The 22,675-nt window shown below is 42.5% G+C and overlaps 1 long non-coding RNA gene across 1 annotated transcript in view; it reads left to right on the forward strand.

The window, feature by feature from the left end:
- The window catches only part of LOC139685406 (uncharacterized), a 90,125-nt gene extending 70,847 nt beyond the window's left edge, over positions 1 to 19,278 (forward strand). The window contains exons 6-8 of the long non-coding RNA XR_011700103.1: positions 9,864 to 9,956; positions 13,486 to 13,660; positions 14,834 to 19,278. This is a non-coding gene — a long non-coding RNA (uncharacterized lncRNA). The remainder of the gene's footprint in view (positions 1 to 9,863; positions 9,957 to 13,485; positions 13,661 to 14,833) is intronic.
- The last annotated feature ends 3,397 nt before the right edge of the window (positions 19,279 to 22,675 follow it).

Raw genomic sequence — 22,675 nt, forward strand, 5'->3', positions numbered from 1 at the left:
GCTACAATGGCTGAGAAGTTTGAAAGCTTTGGTTCAAGATTACAGGAGGCTGTGAGAAAATATGGTATCCAGCAGTTAGCATATAGTGCAGATATTTCACTATCCAGGGATCTCTAATTACTAATAATGTACAGGAACAGTATGATATGTCCTTACAATTGCAGAATCCTTTTCAAAGATAATCTTTAATAGTTTATTTGACAACCTGTAAAATTATAGAAAATTATTAGTCTTGGGAATTACAAAAATCCCCATAGTACAGTCAAACAATAAAATTATAATTACCTGTGGGTAATTGAAATTTAACTGTTTTTTTATTGTATATTACACATCAATAGCAACATAAGTTCAAGAGTGTCCCCCTCCCCTCCCTTTTCTTTTCCCTACAGAAATGGGGAAAATGGACAACCCTGCTGGTAGCTTGTGAGCCCTTGTCACAGAACAGAGCTTGAACAATTTCGATTAAAGCAGTATGTTTGAGACTGTCATTAGACCTGCGTTAAATTACATATCTGGAATGTTAAAAATAAAAGAGTACTGAAGCTTATTCACAGCTGCCTGTCGTATAGTATGCAGTCAAGGTTTTTATTATCTTTAAAGTTCTTATTTTTCTCTTTTCTAAAACTTATTGTTTCATCAAACAAATATCTAGCACATTTAAGAACAGTATGAGCACAGGAATTGCTTGAGATGGATAAAGCATTAGCGTGTTGCCATTCTGTGCTCAGTAGTATTGTTTAGTACTAACAATGGTAATTTATCAATTACACAAGAGGGAACAAAGCTCTTCACCATCTCACAGCTCCAGAACTACCTATTACACGGCCCAAAGCTTGAGACCCCTCTCAGACCTCGGGAGGCACCATTTAGTGTTGAATTTGCAGTGCCAGGTTTTGCCTTGTCCTCTCTCAGAGACTCCATGGAGGCTGCTCAGTACTCAGCTCCATGGCACATCAAGAATTCCATGGCTTTTTTCATAAACCAGGAAAATGATAACCTTTTCTTTGTTATTTTCCTTCTGAACCAGGGCTTTTGATAATGAGGCACAAATGTTCACAGCCTGCTCTTGTCTAGTTGGTGAGACTGTCCAGTCCCTCTTGTGTCATTTGTGATGGCATCACACACTTTCAGAACAATCTGAAGGACAAAACTTGAGCTTTTTGGATGCTGCTGAGCCCAAAATATGGTATGTTTGACAATTAATTGTCTATAGAGCAGCTTTGTTAGACACTACTGTGATGCACAACATCTATAGAAGGATCAGACTGGCTACTTTTTTTTGATTCTGTAAAGTGCTTTGTGATCATTATGTGGATATAACTGCACAAGTGAAAATATCTCTGTTTTATTAAGAGTTTCAATTAAAGTATTTAATACACAGATTTTATCATGAGAAAGGCATCACAAAGACTGAGTACAACATAATGGCAAACCAGATATTGTTATGATTATCATTACTATTATTTATGTATAATCATTGAAGTATTAACTGAAAAGTGGGAAGTGGAGATCCTGAGTCCCAAAGAGCTCATAGTAACAGGTTTTTTTTGGAGAAGGCAACAATAGCAAACCAGCTCTGCTTCATGCCACAGCTAATGGTGCATGCAGCCCAGGCTGAAAATTCCTGATCCTGAATGGGTTTCCCATTTTCAAAGATCAAAGCAAGCAAAAAATTCAGTTGGATCCTGTCTTTTTTTATTTTGCTGCCTCTTTACCCTTCCCACCACCTCTTTACCTATTGGTGTGAAAGGCATCCCTGCAGGTTAGAACTGTGATGTGTCTGTTTACCCAGCAAAGCAGCTGGAAACTTCTCATCAAAGTGGTGTCTGAATGTCTTTACAAGGGAGAGATTCTGCCTCTGTCACCTGTCCTTCCCATCAGAGATTTTTAAGTGTCTTGGCCTCCTAAAAGCTAAAATGGAGCTTTCCATTTAGATTTAAACAGAGTATAAATCTTTCAAAAGTGGAAACCCCCAGAGGGGCTGTATCATGAGGGCTGTTAATGGTCTGAGCTGCAGCAGAGGAGAGACAGGGCTGGCCCAAAATCTGTGACCTCCTGTAACACCCCGAGGAGATGAACCTGAGAGAGCTTTGGCCTTGGCTGTTCCCTTATCCCAACCCCTGATGAACACCTGAAGGCTACAGGGAAGTTTTTCTCCATCCTCCCCTCAACCCTCCCTCCCTGGCAGATTCCAGAAGCTAAGCTCAACTGCCCTACAAAAGAAGCCAGAGGCTGTTGTCCAGTAGGATTTATATAGATGGGATGCTTGGGAGCTAAATCTTCCAGCCACTGCTCTGCACCATACTGTAAGACAAAGAGCAGGAGATAAATTTTCCTGCCTTGGAAATTTCTGCTCCTGTCACTCTCTGGGGCTCATTTTTACCATTTTGTCTCCAGTGAGAGGAGCTATTCCGACATGAGTGTCTTCTCAGCACTGCAATGCAAGGATGGAGCTAAGGATGAGCAATTGTTGCAGGATTACAGCCAGGTCAGATTTTTCATTTTGCTAAAAGTCATTTTTTTGACATAGGAACCAGGAAAATACATTGATGCAACATGTTGAAAAGGAAGAAAAGGTTGTTATTTGCTCCCACCAACATGATTCAAATAGAGAGACCCAAGCCTCATGGTAGAGGGAAAATATCTTCCAGTGAATGCACAAACTTTGACACTTTGTAATAGGAAGGCTCAAGAGGAAAGGGAGCTTTCCATGGGCTTTTTTCCCCCTGTCTGTAGGGTGAGCTCATGAATGTTTAGGTAAAGAAGGCAGCAAGCTTCCAAATATTAAAAAAAGGCTATTTTTCTTCCTCATGGATGAGGTTAGAAGGTTAATAAAAGAGTTAATCCCAGGCTGCCCTGCAAAAGGCAACAGCTCACATTCGTGAGACTTCAAAAGGCTTTGGAGTGTCTGTGTATGGATGTTGTTATTTCCTGTCAGGGCTATCCCAGAAGATGAGGGCTGGGAGCTGTTTTTTGGAAGAGGAGTTTGTCCTTTAACTAAATCAGCTGGAGTGAATATAAAAAGGTTTGTGTAAAATGGTTTTGAGAGCAAACTCTAATTCAGTAAAGTTCTGGGTATTTTTTCTCTGTGAGAACATAAAATTAAAACTTAGTACAGAGCAGGGGAGGCCAATCAGAACATCTCAACCAAATGTCCCAGAGAATCTGGTTGTTTTTCTATTAAAAAATAATTAGCATGAATTTAACTCTTAAATATGTGAATGGTTTGGAAATTTAAAAAAAAATAGTCAATTTAGGAAACATTCAGCAAATTACAGCACCAGACAGTGATTTACAAGGAGAGCTGGGTGTCCATTTGCTTTCCAGCATTGAGGGAGTGTTTATTGCACAGCATAGAAAATTACCTCAGGCCTTTTTGAGCTTTTCTGGAGAAATACACACCACAGCCTGGGTTACTTATATCCCTCATGCCTTGGTGTCCCCTGCACAGCTGAGGGTCCATACTTAGACACACTGTAAATGTTATAGTCGATATCCCTTGGCAGGGAAACTGCACTGCAATTTCTTTTTTTCTACTTTTCTTCCTTCTGCACGAGGCTCCTGTGCTACCAGCTAACCATTTCCTATAAGAAAATGGCATTGTGTTAAAGTTATATAGTGTATCATATTAAATTTTATAACAGTGCTTTGTGTTTTGAAAAGACTTTGGGGGGAAACAGCATCAATCAGGGAACCACATTTGATAGACTTGGAAGGGGCCTCCTGGGTCATTTTGTCCAGGACCTCTATGAAGCAGGAAGGCTTCTGCAAAATACCTTTCCCATAAATGTATCTAACCTTTCCTTAAAGACACTGAGTGATTGTGCCATAAATACCTCAAGCAGCTAAACTAGTCTGATTGACCTTACGATCAGAAAGTGTCTCCTAATACCGTATATAAGGTACAATTTTCCATTCCTTCAGCCGTAGCTAAGCAAGAAAAAAGGGCAAATACACAATAATGGGCAACAATACAGACTGTGCAAACAGTTTGGCTTTCACTTTACTGCCCTCACCTACCATAAATCTGGATGTACCATTGATACTTGGTTTCCCAGTGTAGTGTCTGTGATCCTTGCAGAATCCATCTCACTTTGGCTCTGACTTCTGCAGAGCCACCATTATGGGCTGTAGAAATAAGGAAGACGTACGAGCAGCACTTCCTGATTCAGAAAACCATTTGAACCTGATGCCAGTAGTTAAACTATTTATTTCTATTTTCTGCTGATTAGAATTTGTGAGTTGTTTCTTGTCAGGACCATAGGAGTGAGGGGAAGCACAGGGCTTTCTATGGTTCCATCAGAGTGTCAAGTAATAATTTTCATTCTCTCATTCCAACAGTTGTGCATATTGAAAAACAAATATGTGGTAGTTTAGCTGTTTGTTGTTGCAGTAGCAATGCCTTGTGTGCTGGTTTTGCCCCACACTGCTCTGCCTTCTTTCTCTCAGTGAATATTAGGAGAAGTGTCATTTTGGGTAGATCTGTTATTAAGTCACACACACCTTCATTGCTGAGAGCTTCCTGAGCTGCACATAAACTATCTTTGGCATTGGTTTTTTTGTGTGTTTTATTTCTGCAAGCACTGAGAGATGGTGAGACTGCTGAAGGCCAGTAGCTCAAATACCTATTTTCATCAGGTGTGTCCTGTTTATGAAGAGGGGTTGTCTCATGGTGACCATCTCACGTGACTGACCACTACCTAATTCATGCAGGACACAGCAGAAAGTCAGACAACCTTCAGACAACCTGTAGTTACTGAGCAAGCTCATGAGAATATTTCACAGCCTGACCAGGAGAAGCATAGTTCACACTAGCTGAGGAGACTCCAGAGGAATTTTTGCTTCTTCAGATCAGAGAGAGAGGTTTTACAAGGTTGAGGCACCCTCAGCTTGGTTTCAATGTCCATTCGTTGTTCTGGGGTAGATCAGGCTGTTCTTTTTATTTTATTTATTTGGTTGGTTGTTCCAGAGTTGTACTTCTTGTACACAAAGGACTGCTGCAAAATGGGCCAGGAAATCTGGAGTTAAGTCCTAAAAGCAAAAGACACAAAAAAGATAATTTAGAAAGAATATGGTGATCCTGGGTTTGAAGCATCATTGGTGGCTCTGCATGTCCCTGCCCACATTTTTTCACTGTGCCTCCTTTGTGTCTTGTGCTTTTGTGCCTGTTCAGACTGGCACTCACTTTGTGGTTCTCAACCCAGTGTTCATCATTTCATAAAGGTCTTAAACCAGCCCAGAAAAGGACAGATTTTTTTTAATGCCTTCTCTACACAAATAACTAAATGCCATCCATTCCCTGATGTGCAAAGTTGTAAAATATTTGTTCAGTATTTAATCACATAGAAATATGCAGAATTACACTAGAAATAAACCTCCTCCAGCTGTGTGAGGGCAGAGGATGGTGAGATTGTGACAAGTCAATCTGATATTACAAAATTGCAAAATACCTGCACCAAAAAAAATACAAATAGCAATAGACTTGCTGTTTATTGTGGATTTTCTCTTCACCTTCTCATTCAATCACCAAATCACAGCAGAGTTGAGATAGTCTCAAACCCACCTCAGCTCTCGCTCCCCTTGTGCCTTAAACTCAGCTTTAAGAGCAGCTCTTCTCTGCTGAGGTGATTTGAACCCCACACAGCATTTGCTTAAATGGTATCCTGGGTACTCAAACCCCATGACAGAAATCAGATCCTCCTGATTCAGCCCCTCATATTCCCCATTTTCCTCTCAGTGCCAGTCCATTCCCTACATTGTAAATACTTGTTCCAGGGAAAGAAACATATTTTATTCTGTAATGTTATGAAGGAAATGAAGGCAAACAGGGTGGGGTTTTTTGTTGTTTTATTGTTATTAATATTGAAGGAGCATTTGGTTGGGGTTTTTTTCAGTACAGGCAAGTTCTGACCCATGACTGTGCTCTTAGGTACTCCTGAAAATAAAAATCTCATTTACATCAGGTGTGCCTAAAACAAAAAGAAATTATATATCATAGAGATTTTCTGATCCTGTTCAGTGCACAAATGCCAATCAGAAGCAAATATGGGGCTGTATCTTGCAATCCATTTTGATATTTACAACAGAACATGGCATATCATTTAATTTAAATTTGCAGCATGCTCAGTGTAATTAATGCTGTGCAGTGCCTAGAAAATCGTGATTTCTTAATGTGATACAATTCTTGCATGCTGAGAGCATTTTTTAAAAACTACTGTATCATTTTGGAGCATTAATGGGGAGGCACTGCCATTAAATAGGAAAAAGAGCCATGCCCTCTCACTCTTTATGAAACTTCCATGCAGCTCCCCAAAATATGATGCAAAGTACAGGTTTGTTTTAAAGGGGGGGAAGAGTCAGAGATTTAATTTTTCCTTGACACAGCATGATGCCTGAATAGCCAGACAGCTATTCCTAAATTATGTGCATTTCATTCCTAGGAGCTGTGAGCATTTTGAATGGGCTGTTGTTAAATACAGTACACAAGCATAAATACTCCAGGGAACAGCAAGCTGAAATTTTGGCATGAGCAGAAATCTGATGTAGTATCTGAGCACGTAATAATAATGCATATTGATTTGTCAGGAGTGCTAAGAGAGGGGGGTTGGTACTCTGAGATGAGAACTGGTAAACTTGGGAACATCTCGTGTGAGCTGTGGCAATAATAATAAGCTGTGGCATTTGTGTGCTGTGGTTTGGTATGGACAGCAAGGTTCACATGGAGCTTTACACCTGGAGACTGGCTGGGGTCTCAGTTTTGGGACTGAACACAAGAAACTGATTGCATGACAAAGATATTTATATATTATAGTTAAATAAAGCCTGGGGAATTTGCATCTTCACCTAGAAAAAGGTAATATGTTTGGCAAGAGGGGTCAGGACCAAAAGCCCTTCAAGGTCAGAAGCTTTGCTCCCATGGCTGCAATGAGCTGGGTGTGAGTTTACCTGCTTTATGTTTGAATTATGGAAAAAGAAGAGAAAAGAAAAAGAAACCCAAACCCAACACTTCCCCCTGTTATTTTGCAAGGAATCAATTTCTACCAGATATACTCTAAAAGCTCTTTTTATAGACCTGTTGATAGCAAAGCAAATTCTTCAGGTTCTCTAAATAAATCTGTTCCTAAATATAATGCTTCAACTTCTATATTCTCATTTGACACCTGACAATTCAACCTTAAGAGTAATTGGTCCTGTCTTTGAACCTCTGCAAATGCTGCGTGAGGAGGGTGGACAATTTATTGATTTAGATTGATTTTTGTAAGCAGCATGTGAGACAGATGTGGTGTCCGGTGTCACTCGGTGTGTAATTCACACTCCTGGGAATGCAGGGCCAGGAGCTGTGGAGGTGCCCAGTGAGCACTTGCAAACGGTGCTGGGTGGGACCCCTCTGAGTGACCACCTGGGACAGGGACACCAGTTCATTGGCCAAGGTTGAGTTTCAGGGGGTGATGACACAGCTGTTCTGTTGGGAACCATCCCAAGCCGTGTGGTGCCTCCACAGGCAGGAGCCAAAGGGTTATTCTAGTGGAGGTTGTCCAGCGTGTTGATCTCTTCATACCATGGTGTCAAGGAGGGGCTGTTCGAGTGAGGGCTCAGATTATTTCCAACATGTAACTGTGTTTTCCAGTGCTGTAGTTATTTGAGAATGTTACAAGACAGGGCAGTGGATTTGTCAGGAGTGGAAGGATTTGTGAACTGGCTGTTTAGTTTGTGACCAAAAAAAAAAAAGTCATTGATATTAATAGCTCTGAGCCCAAGTAAAGCCCTGAAACAACTCAGGGAAATAGCAGAACAAAAGAAGACAGAAACAAGATGGCAGTGAGGGTCTCATCACCAGGGAGGGTGATTAAGACGTGAGGCAAAGGGCTGTCCTGCTTGTGTGCGAGTTGGGCTGGGGAAATCACCCTCCTCCCGCTGTCTTGCTTCCCTCATCCATAATGAGGGAAGGAATAACTTTGCAGCACACTTTGCATTGGCATTGCATGCTAACTTCATTACTGTTTGCAACAGCCTGTGCAATCCTCAGAGGAAAGGAATAATAACAAAGAAAAAAAAAGGATAATTACCAAGCACATAGTTTTCATTTATAATCTTCATTTCAGGATTCACTATTCCTGGTGTCAATATTTTATAATGGAAGAATGAGATATGCTAAGTTTCTGTTTGATGGAAGTAAATTCAGATTTAATATTGCCGAGGAGCTGAATTTTTAATACAGCAGAGCAGAATGCAGCCATTCCAGCCCCTGTTTGCAGCTCCTGCTGCTCCTTTGTACGGGCTCAGCGACGTTCCCATGACCAGGCAGGAAAATGGGAAGAAGCTGCTCTGAATTTTCAGTGGGGTGACACTACTTTGTCATTTAGCTCTGTCACGATAATTGGGAGTGTCACACAATGAAGCAACATGACACACCCCTGGTAAATGAAGAGTTTTCAAAGTGATGTACAGCCCCTGTCAGCTGCCAAAGCTTTTGTTTGTTTGCAGAGCGAGGCAGCATTTCCAGAAGGAGAACTGCACTGGAGAGGCACACTTGGAAAGTTTGCTGCAAATTGATTTCCTCTGTTTGTATAAAATGGGATAGATCCTCTGAACAGTAGGAGAATACCCTCTTTTATCACACACTCCTGGCTTTCAACCTGCTGAGGACTTTCCGCAAACTCTTTAGGAATTTACCTCTTTTTGTTAAATTGGGTTGGATCTCATTAATAAAAGAATGGTATAATGGAAAAGAGTTTCTAAAATTATACTGTAACCTAGAATTGCAGGATTCAGCTTTCTCTGCCTGAAGAAAAAAATTCTGAGGCATTAAACTTACTTTATCAAGCATTGCACCTGACATGCTCTCATAAATTTTACATACATTTTAACTTATTTTAATATTATGCAGGCTTGGTTTAAAATATTCCCATGAAGTAACTAAAATGAAGCTGCTCAGCCATAAATTAGAGCTAAAAAAATACTTGTTCCCCCCCCCCCCCCATCAATATTTCTTTACTTAAAATCATGTGTTGTATATAAGTTAAATTTTCCCTTGCTGAGGTACTTTGTGTATCTTAATAGGAACTACCAGAGGCCCAGTGAGCTGTATTTCTGTAGGGTTAAATATACTTTCTTCACTTTTCTAGAGGTGTCGTGCCTAATAGCAGACACCAGTAACCTTTGCATGCCATAGTGCAGCAGGGCCCATAGCTAAACATGTGGTCACATATATATATTTCAATATATGTATGTGTATGTATAGGTATATATACACACATATATACATATATACATATATATATACACACACATATATACACATACACACACACACACACACATATATATGAGGGTTTATACCTATACACAGACACATATGTATGCATATGTGTATGTATATATACACACATATATATATCACAGAATCATTGAATGGTCTGGGGTTGGAACGGACCTTAAAGCTCATCCAGTCCCACCTCCTGCCATGGGCAGGGACACCTTCCACTATCCCAGGTTGCTCCAAGCCCCGTCCAGTCTGGCCTTGGACACTTCCAGGGATGGGGCAGCCACAGCTTCTCTGGGCAACCTGTGCCAGGGCCTGCCCACCCTCACAATAAAGATTTTTTCCTAATATCCGATCTGAACTACTCTCTTTAATCGTGAAGCCATTCCCCTTTGTTCTGTCACTCCAGGTCCTTGTAAATAATCTTTCTTTGTCTTCCTTATTACTGGAAGACCACAATTAGGTCACCCCAAAGCCTTTTCTTTTCCCGTCTGAAGAATCACATTCTCTCAGCCTTTCCTCATAGGAGAGGTGCTCCTCCCCTTTAGTCATCTTGGTGGCCCTCTCATGTATATATAAAAATATATCCCTATTTTTCCAGGCGCAGCCCTGCTGGTCGGAATGGCAGATGACGGCACCAGGAGAGGCTTCCCCAGGGCTGCTGCTTCCCTGGGCCAACGTCCTCATCCAGCAGGTACCACATCTCTGACAACTCATCACAAAGCTCCATTTGTGTCCTGACTTCTGCAGCTATTTCAAAGCCCAAGCTAAATTACACAAACACTTGCCTATAGACATAACAGCAGTGTTATGAAAGCCTGTCAGCTTGTTGCCATTCAGCCCAGCTCACCCTGGTGTGTCTGCCAGGCCATACTTGGGCAGCCCTGCAGCGGGGGATGTCCCAGACACTGGGGTGATTATGTCTGAGCACCCCTTATCTGATGGCGCAGCCGCGCTCGCCGGGCTCCGCTGCCGCCGCCACGCCGCTGTTTATTTGCCTTCTGCAACTTGGTTTGCCTTGAGAAGCAGCAGGGGCCTTCTTCAATGGACTGAAAAATGTGTATTGTATGAAGGTCTGCACCGTAGTTCAATGGGCAAATGTGAACCCAGGGGATGACATTTCATTTAAACATTTGGTTTACATCTTCACATGCCAAAAATATTAATGTCTTGACTTCGGCAAAGTGAATTCAGCACTTTTTTCTTTTTCTCTTTTTTCTTCTTCCCTTAAATGAAGTAATTACAGCCAAAACACTCTGTGGGTATTTATTCTTCCTCCTCAGAGGTGGAGTTTCGCACACGAACATTTGGTTCAGGGCTGGAATTGTCAGTAGCCACTCACTTGACACTTTCCTGTTGGTTTGCATTGGAAACCACCAGTAGTTTCTTCTCTTGTGTTTATTGTATTACTCTCAGCCCTTTGATCGGGACATCTTGGTAACAGCAAGGTCTAGCTCAGTGAATAAGTGCTGTTTTAAAAAAAATGGTCAAGAATACAGTTTCTGTCAAAGGATCCACAAAGACAGTTAATGCAATTGAGAAGCAGAAGGGCATTTATGGAAGTGCATCTGAATGTCCTCCTCACATGTAATTGCATCAGGAATTCTAAATTAACATGCAAGTGCTGTCCAAAGGGAAAAGAAAAAAAAAGCTTATTTTTAGGTAGAAGCCCTCAGTGGGCAGTAAATTACCCATAATATCCCCCAAACTAGCAATTAGCCCTGTTTGCTGACTACCTGAATTGTTTCACAGTAGTTCAGCACAGTCTTACCAGTTATCACCATACTTATAATCAGAGATTCCGTGTATGATTCCCGCAGCGCCACATACTGCCTGCCTAAGGTCAGCAGGAATAACAAATACATTTTATTTGCTTCTTTTGGCCCTTTAAGGCTGTTTTCTCGGGCTTCAATATGTGAGGAGAGCTGATGCTGCTGTGCTGCTTAAACGGCAAGCGTTAGACAAGAGGAAGCAATTCGGAAGTGTAGGTGTATTTATTTAGTTAATATTTATTTGTTTGTGTTATTTTGTGTTTATTCCCTTGTGAGCAGACAGTCCTGCCTGCAGACACTGAGCTTTCCACCAATTTCTGGGGCTTGCTCTTCAGAAATTCTAAGACTGGAGGACATTTTTCAACATGAGCCTGTAACTGAGGAGTAAACTGGAAAATATGGAATGAAAAACCTATGGAATTTTTTCCCTTAAGGTAGTGGAGCAGTTTTCATATCCTGGAATATCCAGGTTTTGCCAAAACAGTAACTCAGCTTGGAAACAGTCACTATATTTGCCTGTTCTAGCAGCAGAAACAATCATGGGCCTGCACATGCTCCCAAATACAAGCACACCCATCCCAACAGCAGCACTGGGCCTAAAGAAAGAAAACAAAGTAAAAATTAGACTAATGAAGCATCTGAAAAAGAATGTTTGAACCTTGAGAATTAAAGGTGTATTAAAAGTGCTGCACACACCTTTCTGAATAATCCTTTAATTGACATTTCATTTCTAAGTCAAAATCCAACTGAATTAACTTAGTGCCACCATTTAAACCCCATTTGCAGTGCTGGTTCTGTGCCACATTACACTGACGTGGACCTGTATTCCTGTCTCTGATCTGATGGACTTAGATCTGGGGAATGAAGGAGATGGAACAGGGATTCTTGCTGAAGAGGCACAGCTAAAGGCTGGTTCTCCTTTGCAAAGGCTCTCTGAGAAACAGAGAAAACAAAGACCAATGGCATAGAGAGGACTGTAAGTGAAAGAATGACTTGGACCCTGAGATTAGCTCCGTTGGTTAAAACTTGGTTGTAATAATGCCAAGGTCATGGGTTCAATCCCCCGTGTGGGCCATTGACTTAAGAGTTGGACTTGATGATCCTTGTGGGTCCCTCCCAACTCAGAATAGTCTGTGAGTCTGTGACTTCCCTCTCTGTTAGTTTTTAAGCCAGGACAAGGAGACAGGAGTCATATGAGCAACTTTATGACCCCAAGAATCTCCCAAAATGGCTCCAAACCTCTGCTGTTACAACAGCAAATGCTCAGGTAGGGAATCTGTAGCTCCAAGTTAATGGCTTGGTGAGGCAGTGACCAGTTTGGCACTCAAGGCAAAAAGGGAAGACTTGGTGGTGACAGTGCCAGCAGCCTGTTTCTCAAAAGAAAAGAAGAACTGTTTTCCAGGAAAAAGAAAATAAATCTTCATGTTGAATGCTGTTTCCACCCTTACTAATCAGGCCTTGACCAAGAAAAGTCCAAATAAACTGATCATAAATTAAGTCATCCCTGTTGTGAGCAGGAACACACATACCTGGCCAGTGCAGGCAAAAGCAGATTGATGAAACAACAAAGTTCACCTTGTTTTCTGAGTTGAAAGCTCATGCTGTTTCTTGGCAGAACAGGCATGTCAGGCCTGTAATAACCACTTGCTACCCTTGCTTCAATCAGCATTGAAACCAGCACAGAATTAACATCTTGGGGGAAATCCATCTGGAAACTGCTTTCGGGGGGAAAAGATGAAAGGGAGGGAACTGAACACCACACCCCATGATTATTTATTTACTAGTTTCACAGTAACTTTGAGGAACTTCAAATTCCTCCCAATCAGCTGAAAATTTTGTATTTCAAACATTTATTATCAAAATGCAGAGCTGAATTCCTGAAACAAGTGGCAAAGAACAGCCGTTGTTCACCTGAAGGTAAATCACTTGGTCTGGCAGAGGCAGAGGTTGGTATTTGCTGTTTGGTTTTCCTTTGGAGGAGCTTTTGTGGGTGCATCTTCCTGTGCCCAGTGCAGGGGGTGGCATTGCTGGGACAAAGCCAGCCTGGCAGAGCATCCCCAGACTGGGATTCAGAGCAGCCCCACTGACTGAGAGTGGGGCAGCTTTGCATTTACACCTCAGGGGCCTGAGGTTGGAACACAAGAGCTGAACTTTAAAAATACTTCCAAAAATGTTACATTTTCCTGACATGGTAATTGTCAAATTGACTTTTTCTTTTGCCTCCTGATAGCCTGATATGAATATACACTTGGTATTATTTTGTATCACCTCTTCTTTCCATTGGATCAACTAACATGATACTTTCAGGATGCACGGCATTAAAAAAATTAAATTATGTAAATCTTTTTATGGGAAAGTTAATACGAAGTTAACTGGGTAAATGACCCAAAGAAAGCCTTTCTTTTAGATTTTTCCTCTGATTTATTCTTTTTAAATTTTTTTTTCTTGAAGCACTGCTAAAGTTTGAAGACAACAGTGATGATGTACAGCACACATGCTCTAAAATGCATCTGCCCTATGTGAATGCACCCTGTACTGCTGGTTCACCCTGGAAGCTCACTGGGCATGGTTTGGAGACTTTCAGCATCTCAGAATACTTTTTTGAAAAGGAAGCAAACAGTCCAAGGTCTGGACAATGGACTTTTAAATTAACAAAATATTTATTGCTTACTCTGAAAATCACTTTCCCAAAAAAACTGGGCTAAGGGGAGGGCATTTGGCACTGGGATCATTTCAGATGAAGTTTAAGGACCAGCCTAGGCTGCAGGTTTGTGTTCAGTGATGCTTCAATGTAACACCCTGGCCACTTATATCCTGGCCAGTAACTGCTGGGATCAGGCTCTGCCAAATTTCTGTCACCTTGGGTTTCATTACCATGTGAAAACAGACCCCTCTTGGCTTTGTGTCTCACTGAAAACAAAACCAGCCCTCTGGGGCAGAGCTGCCTCATGCACTCAGCTTTATAAGGACTTGGACAGCATTTATTGAAGTTCTTTTCTTTTTTACTACAGCTCTTCAAAAGTTTCCAGAGTGGAGGTTCCTTTTCCCAATGCTGAGGAGTAACTCAGCTAAGCTCCTCTAGGACCCACAAGCATTGACTGATCAAGTATTAGCAGAATGAGTAAATAATTTATAATTAAGCCCTTAATTAAGAACTATGTATTTGAAAAGAACAAAATCCTGCACTGCCATGTGCAATATTTCCTGTGCATTTAAGGGTTGCATTTGTTATCTCCAGCCATTCTAATAGTGAGTGAACCAGAACACCTGAAATATTTGCAGAAAAAGATTCTGGATGAATAACACAGATAACTAACAGGTCATTTCTCTAAAATAAAGAATCTTCCCTAAGTCATATCCATTAAAGGAGGGAAAAGAAACAGCTCCATGTGACCAGTCCATGTGCCCAGCACCTTTTGTTTACTGCACAAATATCATGTTTTACCTTTGAACTACCTAGAGAGGCAGGAAAAATTATCCTCCCTCCACAGGTTATTCTGGGGAAAAAAAAAAATCACAGTCAGTCCATGGATGATGTGAATGGAAAGGGATGTGGTATTTATGAACTTGTTAACAATTATTCCTGATTTTGGTTGGCAAAAGTCATTGAACACAAATTAAATTAAGGGCAGTAAGAGTGCAGAGTAGACAGAAAAGAGCAAGGCAGGCAGACTTTGGGTACAGACCGTGCTGGGGTCCAGTCAGCACTGGTGAAAAGAGCACTGCAGATGTTCATCTACTTTTTGTCCTCATTGGTTTCTTCAGTAAAAGAACTGGTCACACTTTCCCTTCCTTCCAGGAGGAATGAGCGCCAGGTAACGGATACAAGTGGGAAACCCTCTGTGATGCCCAAGGATTGAGGGGTACAAGCCCCCTGTTTGAAGGCCAAGGTTATGGGTAAGGTTTTAAACCACCATCATTTCATAAGGCTAAAAGTACCTTTAATTTTTTTCAAGCCACACAATGATTAAAACATGTAATTTTAAAATTTCTGAATCACACATCAATGAAAATCCACCTTAATCCATGTTAAACACCAAGTTCAGTGGAGTAACACCAGGAGAAAAATGGCTCCAGCTGGGATAAGACACAGAATGCATTTAAATTGAGGCTCCACGAAGGATTTTTAGACTCACCCCAGTTTTATATACCCAAAGCAGCTTCCTCCCTTGACTTGCATGAAGAGGATTTCATCTCCTGTGGAATTCTGGGGTAAGCTGTCCTTGTACAAAATTTGTTCAGGGTCAAGTTTTAGGCAATATTTTGTGCTGCAATAACCACACCATGACAGACAACCTTTTCATGAGATAAGAAAAAATCCTCTTCTTCAGGTCAGTACAAGAAAGGAACATGACAGAACTATAAATACAGAGCCCAGAGGTGCAAAGTCTCCCCCATTAAATGCGGTCATTGGCCATGTTTAAATTTTTTCCCAAACATTTCAAGTGTTAAGATGGAAGTAAATATATATATCTGGGGGAATGTCTGCAATGAAAGCAGCTTCTCATTGTTAAATAAGCCTCACAATTTCTGTGTGTTTTTTCAAAGAATTATTGAAAAATATGTAACTGATTAGAAGGAATTGAGTTGGGTAAATCAGGTACATGTGCACCCTCAGGGGCAGAGGTGGGAGAAGCTGGGACTGAGGGAAAAGGCTGCCTGAGCACATTTCCATTTGCCAGGTACAGGCCAAGGAGACTCAGAGGGGCTAAAGGGAGATTTTCAGATGACAACTGGAACATTTTAATCTGTGATACTAAAAGAAAAGCCCTGGTCACTAACCAATTAAAGTCAGACATGTAAATTATGCATCTGATTTCCAGAGGTGTGCAAATACACTGCAGTGCCCAGTAAAGTCAGAGAGAAATGGAAAGGGGAAGGAAAAGAGAAAAAAACCCCCACTTGATGGTCTCAGTAGCATAAGACAAAGTTTAAACACTTAAGTAGTGGTATTTTAAATCTTATCTCCAAAGGCTCCTTGGACAATCCTTATTGTGAGGGTGGTGAGGTCTATTGTGACAGTTGGGTGAGAAAATTGTAAATGGCTGTCAGAAATTGCCATCTGCATTCTAAAAAAAACCTGTATCCATACTTAGATATTATAAAGATTTGCCAAAGGTTACCAGTGGCCAGAAGGAGTTTTTGGAACTCCATTTTTAAAGTTATGCTCAAACCCAGAGTTTTGTCTATGTGAAGGTAAGTGGCAAGTCTCTGGAGGCTCATCCAGCACTGCTGAGCTGAAGTGATGCCCAGGCAGCCCAAGGATGGCCCTGATAAGGTAAGAAAGGAATGGATGTGCAATGGGAGGGGAGATGCCAGTGGTTCATTGCTAATCTGAAGAGTTTGCTTACTCGCCCTGCCAGAAAAATACCACCAGGTAGAAGTGGCACAACATTTTATCAACAAAAAATACTAAGAAATACTCTTCTCCTAAAGAAAATGAACTCATTGAAAGTAACTAATTGGGGTTTTTTTTCAACTCAAGAAACAAAATTACTTAAAGATTTTTTTTTTCTGAGCATCACTTTGGAGTTGTGCCTTTTGGGGGTCGGAACTAAATAAGCCTCTGGTTCCCTTCCAACCCAAGCCATTCTATGATTCCATGAAATCGAGTTCTCAGTTTGGCAGTTCCTCAGGCCCTTCACTCTGAGGGGCTCCCATGGCTTTTCTGGTGCAGTCAGTGATCCTCGTGACCTCTGAGCAGTTTTACAAACAGCCACATCACTCACCACAAATCCTGTGCTAAATGAGCTTCCAGGTTGGCCCATTTCAGTGAAAAAATGGCACCAACACAATTTCCAGATGAGCACTATGGCAAACTAGTTGTCCTATGCTTGAATTACCAGCCCAAGAGGTAGATTTAGAGTATTATGAAAATATATGCAATTTGAAGTGCCGTGAATTACACAAAATAATCCTGAATATATCTTTTGCTATACTAATGAATCAAAGCAGAGCTTTCCACATTATCTGCAATCACCATGGAGAAAATGGGTTTCAGTGTACATAGTTTCTGTATAAATAGTGCATCTCCAGCACATTCTGTAAGTAAGTAGTGTCTGATTGCATAATAATAACAATAATAAAGAGAGAGCTGTCCAGTGTGCACATGGGCCAATTAAAGCATCAAGTGCTGCAGCGTTCCTGGCAGGGGAAGAGTTGTCAGGGAGGGGCCCAGCTTACCAGTGCCCTCACCTCCATGCCTGAGCCTCCCACCAGCCCTCTGGCAGCAAACCATGGAGTCTGGAGACCTTTCTCCCTGAATCCTTGCATGAAAGCAGGTCATGGGGACAGCACAGTATTCACCGTTTTAGAAGGTCCTGGGAGGAGCCATGGGAGTCATGACCGCAGCACAAAGGCACAACTTACTGCTCTGGGTGAAACTTCAGCACTTGAGCAAGTCCCACTGTTCCTCACAGCTCTGCTGGGCAGGATTTTCTCCAGCTGGAGGGACCAGAGCCAAGCTCCCCTGCATGCCACAGGTATACTGGAGAATTCATGGAAAGCTGGAGGAATGTGCTTTATGGGGTGGCTGGATCACATGTTTATGGCCTGAAATAGGAGATCCCAATCCAAACCACTCTGTTGGTTTCTAATGGTGAGAGGCAGAATATGAAGATCATATAATTCATGCTGGGGAGTGGATATGAAAAGAGAACGTGGGCAAAACCTGGGACAACCCACAGCCTCAGTAGCTGCCTTGCCATTAATTATGGCTAATGGGCTAATAAACACCTTCACATTTAATGCACTGCACATTCAACCTGTGGAAACTCCCTTACAGACATGACCCAGAAGAATCAAGCAAATTAAACCCCAGGATGGTGGAATTATGCATTGCTAACAACATTGGCATAGAAGCAGTAGAGGACTGGGTGCTCTGGATGCTTGGAGACAATAATTCACCACCCAAAAGGAACTCCCGACAGTTGACAAAGCTCATAAAACACTTTTTGTACCCTCTGCATGGGAGAAGTGGGTGATCACAACTATTCTGGTATGGATGCAAGGACTCTTCCATGTTGGAGGGGGCCAGGTGGCTGGAAACACAACACTTGGGCTGTGATTTCATGGGCACCTCCCAGTCCTGGTTCAGGCCTTGGGAATAATGAGGGAAAGTGGACTCAGCACCGTTAAAACCTCCCTAAAACCAGGCCGAGATATCGGAATATCTGATTGGAAAAAACCACCGGGCAAACACAGCCTGCCTGGACAGGACCCCTCCTCCCACAGAGCCATGGAAAAGGCTCCAGGTCACACAAGGAGGAGAGCTGGGAATTACACATGGAGTAGCCTGCAGGGATGCTGGGAAAAAACCACACCCAAAATGCTGCTGAAGACCCTGCAGAGGGGGCTCTGCAGGCGGTTTGTGACGCTGCAGCCACAGACCATGGTTTGCCTTGATTCCCAACAAAAACTGGCCAACAACAGCACAACCAGGCCCACCATGCTGGCTGTGCCAAATGGTGCAGCCTCCAGGCACTGCTGGGAGAACAGGCAGCCAAACTTTATTTTGGAATCCTAAACACAGAACCAGTGCCCATCTTCAGCTAATCAGAATTTTATCCTCTCTACAAAGACCTTCCAAAACGCAAGTGATCACCGTGAAAGCAGCAGTTCCTTTTTCTGTTTTAGCCTAACTTTACTGAATCCACACTCAAAAGTTTCTCAGTACCTTTGCCATTAATTAAAAAAAAAACAAACACCAAGATATCTTGTGATGCTTTTATAAGGAAAACACAGCGGATGTACCTCCCCTGCCCTGGACACACTTCCATTTAGCTTGGTTCACTCCCAAAGGCCATGATCCAGCCAGAGACTCAAACACCTGTATAACTTAAATCCACTTTAAAGGACTGCTCTGAGCTTTGGCAAAAGTAGGGAAAATAAATTCTGTTAAAACACCACTTGATTTCTTCCAAATCTGATTTTTTGAGAATCTTGACTGCAGTGCATCATGTAAAATATTTCCTTCCTCATGCAGAATATTTTAATAATAAGCCAGATATTTTTATATTTCTACAAATTAAATGCACCATGGCTGAAGGTTTGACAGAAGCTCTAATTTGCACATAAAAAGGTAGAACGATTTCAGTTTTGACAGCACAATCTTTTGATTTGTTAATAAAGGCAATTCTTTCTCAATTGTGAACATACTCCCCAAATAAGACAATGCAGTTTGTAGCAAATAAAGAAAAAAAAACAAAAAAAAATTATCCTGGTGTGGAGAATAAACTTTTGATCCGAAGTTATTACAGAAATTCAGATTTTATAACAATAAAAGAATGAAACTTTCACATTCAAGGTTTAGTAGCAACAGAGCAGGAATCAGAGGAAGAGGCATGTTCCTGCCACACTGTCTGTACCTGCTGTTAGTAACATGACCTGCCTTCAACACACTTGGATGAAGTTCATTGCTAGAAAGTACCTGTGAAAGGTGAAGTAGTTTTGGAGTTGGGGATGAGAAAGCTGCGTGGAAATGGTTTTGTTAAAAATTAATTCAGCTTTTCCATGCCATGTTCTCAACAAGCTGCAATCTAAGAACACCAGGATTTCAGACCCTCATGTGGAAACCCAAATTTATAAACCAAGGCCAAGTTCCAGGAGACCAAGCCTTCAGAGTGACCCCTCTGTGCTCATGTCAGAGCTCCCCTTGTCCTCTGAGAGGCCACAGAGGAGGAGAGAGCGTGGGGCTCCAAAACAGTCTGGGCAGAGCCAGCTTAAGCAAGGAAGGAAAAAAAAATTTGGATTTCTGATCTCAGATCCAATTTTTTTAAACTTTTCCCTGTGTGCCAGCCAAAAGCTTCAGCACGGAAGCAAAGCTCAAAAGTACCCAGGATCCATTTCAGTATATAAAAGGGTAATGAAGGACCCACCCACAGTCCTGCCAAAGCTTTTATGGGCTCAGCACATACTTAGCCCTGGCATCAAAAGTTGCTTAAGGCTTCTCAATGAGGTGAGCAGTGTGTCCAAACAGCCCGAGGTACAAACCAGTCCTCACTTGTGAGAGCTGACACCACCCCAGACCCTGGCACAAGGGCTCCTGGGTACCACCCATGTGGGCACGGGCAGAGCAACCAGCAAACACCAGGAACGTGCCCGAGGTGAGATCCAGCACCTCCCACGTGTTACTGGAAAACCCTTCCTGGCCATCTGCAGCCACTGCATAGAGTGGGAGCGTGGGAGTCACTGGGGATGGTGGTTCCTGGCCGATGACTGGCAGCAGCACATCCTGCTGGAGTGCAAACCAAGCCCAGCACAGGCTGCTATCAGTGTGGACTGCACTGCACGTGGTGCTTCGCAGTGACACCGACACGGTGCTCTATTGCTCCACAGTCCTTCCACTGAATGCAAAATCTCTTGAGTTTTGTAAACTTCCAAGCTTTTGCTGGAGGAAGGCAAGCAGTTCATTACTGAAAGACATTTTTGTTTTCCAAACAGTGTCCCCTCCTGCTTTGCTTTGCTTGCATCTCACCACAGTTGCCTCCTAATCCAGTGTTGGTGAAACAAGGCTGAAGGTATTTTGGTCATGTTTTCACACTTGTGATGTACAGTTGCCTTGTCTCCTTCCACTTTCCTTCTGACTACACTCTGCTTCACAAATGCAGCCATCTGGCACAACAGCTCTGTTTTTTCTACCGGCACCTGAGTAATCAGAGCCCTTTTTTCTCTCCTTTTTGTTTTTATTTTTAAATAAAGCAAGTGTTTCCAATGCCAGTGCCCAGGCTTATAATAGGCAAGCCACATCCCATTAATGAAAAGCAGCAGAAGTGAGAGGTCACTGGTATTAATCTAGAAAACATTTAGGGTGAGATGAGAGGGGAAAAAAAGCACCCAGCATTTTCACTGCCACATTTTCACAAGTCATCTCCTGCACGTTGTTGCCTTCACGTTGTTTTACAGCCTCAGGAATGGGTATTTTTTTAAAACTTACCCTCCTTCAGGTTTGTGCAGTAGTGACACTGTAGCAGAAAGGCCTGTGGGGCACCAGGGATGGCACATGTGGCACACGCCAGAGCAAATCCAGCATTCATAGAGCACTCATTAGGTGTTTCCATATTGTCTGTATGAAATATGTTTATGAAAGCACTGATGGCAAAGCTGTGGCCTCAGAAATGTTACCACACGTTGCTTTATGGCCAAAGTTGCATCCCAAGAGGTTTTTCCTGGCCTTGTCTCAAAGGACACCTCTCAGACTTACTTTTTCTTGCTAACACTCACCTTTACCACGCCAGAAATAAATCTGACAATGATACCTTGATCCCCCTCTGGCTGCCACCCCCTCCACACCTCTGATCCTACCCTGAACTCTGTCCCTCTTGAAATAAAAGATGGCCACCACCCCTCGGAGCAACTGACCTGGAAACCCTGTGGGGGGATGTACGAGCAAGGGAGCAGCAGCAGTGCCAAAGGAGACTCACAAATCACATCCTCTGGGCACTGGGACAGCTGGCAGAAAGACAAAACACGAGGGCTGCCTCTCCCCCTCCCCCAGACTCCCTCACCCCACACCACTGGGGTCTGTGCTGAGGCACCTCTGCACCACCCAAACCTGCTGCCCCTCTCAGTCCTTCCAAGCAGCAGATGTTGGGCAGTCAGGAGCCAGCAGAACCACCTCCTACCAGCTCCACAAATAGCCAGGGGCAGAGGAGAGAAGCAGGATGGCGGATAAGGAGCAGAGTTACACCCACCTGGCCAGTCCCTTTGGGTAGCATGGCGTGGTCAAGTAGGAAGCAGCCACAGCAGCACCTGAAATACAGACACAAATGCTGAGGCAGGAGAGCTGATGTCCCATCATCCAAGCTGTCCCAAACCACAGGCATCAACGCTATGATTTTTGCTGTCCATATCAATTTGGAAAGTGGCATCAATAATGTGCCAGGATGGTTCTGTAATGTTTGACTCTACAGACTGGACCTGCGCTGGAATCCTTGCTCTTTCTTCCCATTTGTTTTCAACAGAGTTTTCCAACAAGTGCACTGGGCATCTGTGCCACATCAGCTTCTTCCCTCTGTGAGTGCTCAGCAGGGGCCACAGCATCCTCTCCAGATGGATTTACAACTCATGGAGATGCCAAAGGGGAGGGAAGAAGTTTGACATAAAAGGCTCAGTCTAGACCCCTTCAGGACCCGAATGCAAACTCAGAACCAGGCGAGGACAATCTGGACTTGGTTTTGTGAGAAATACCTGGTTTTCAAGCCACAGCCACCTGGAATATTCCCTTCTTCTCTTTCAACCTGAAAAGAGAGATGGAGCAGTTAATGGGGAAAGGGAAAGGCCATGAAAATGAGAAGCTCTGTGAAAAGTTTCTTTGCAAATAACAGTTTAACACTGGGAAGTTAGGTTAAAATGGTTTCAAAGTCTAAAATTAGTTACATTTTAAACTAACAGCATATGCTTTTATTGTCTCTGATCTAAAATATAATCCCAGGAGGCTGTGAAAAGCATGCAAATTAGGGAAAGCTAATTTGCTCCAACAGCGACACCTCCCATGTAGTTGGGAGGTCTATTAGACCTGGTGTACTCTCCATTATTTGCATATTAATAGCACCTGCTGAAATACTTTGGGATTTACTTTTCCTGCCAGCAGAGGGACAAAACAAACAAAAAAATTATATAAAATTCCTTTCACACAGATTTG

The sequence above is a fragment of the Pithys albifrons genome, chromosome 2 (genome assembly GCF_047495875.1).
Source record: "Pithys albifrons albifrons isolate INPA30051 chromosome 2, PitAlb_v1, whole genome shotgun sequence".
NCBI classification, from domain to species: domain Eukaryota; kingdom Metazoa; phylum Chordata; class Aves; order Passeriformes; family Thamnophilidae; genus Pithys; species Pithys albifrons.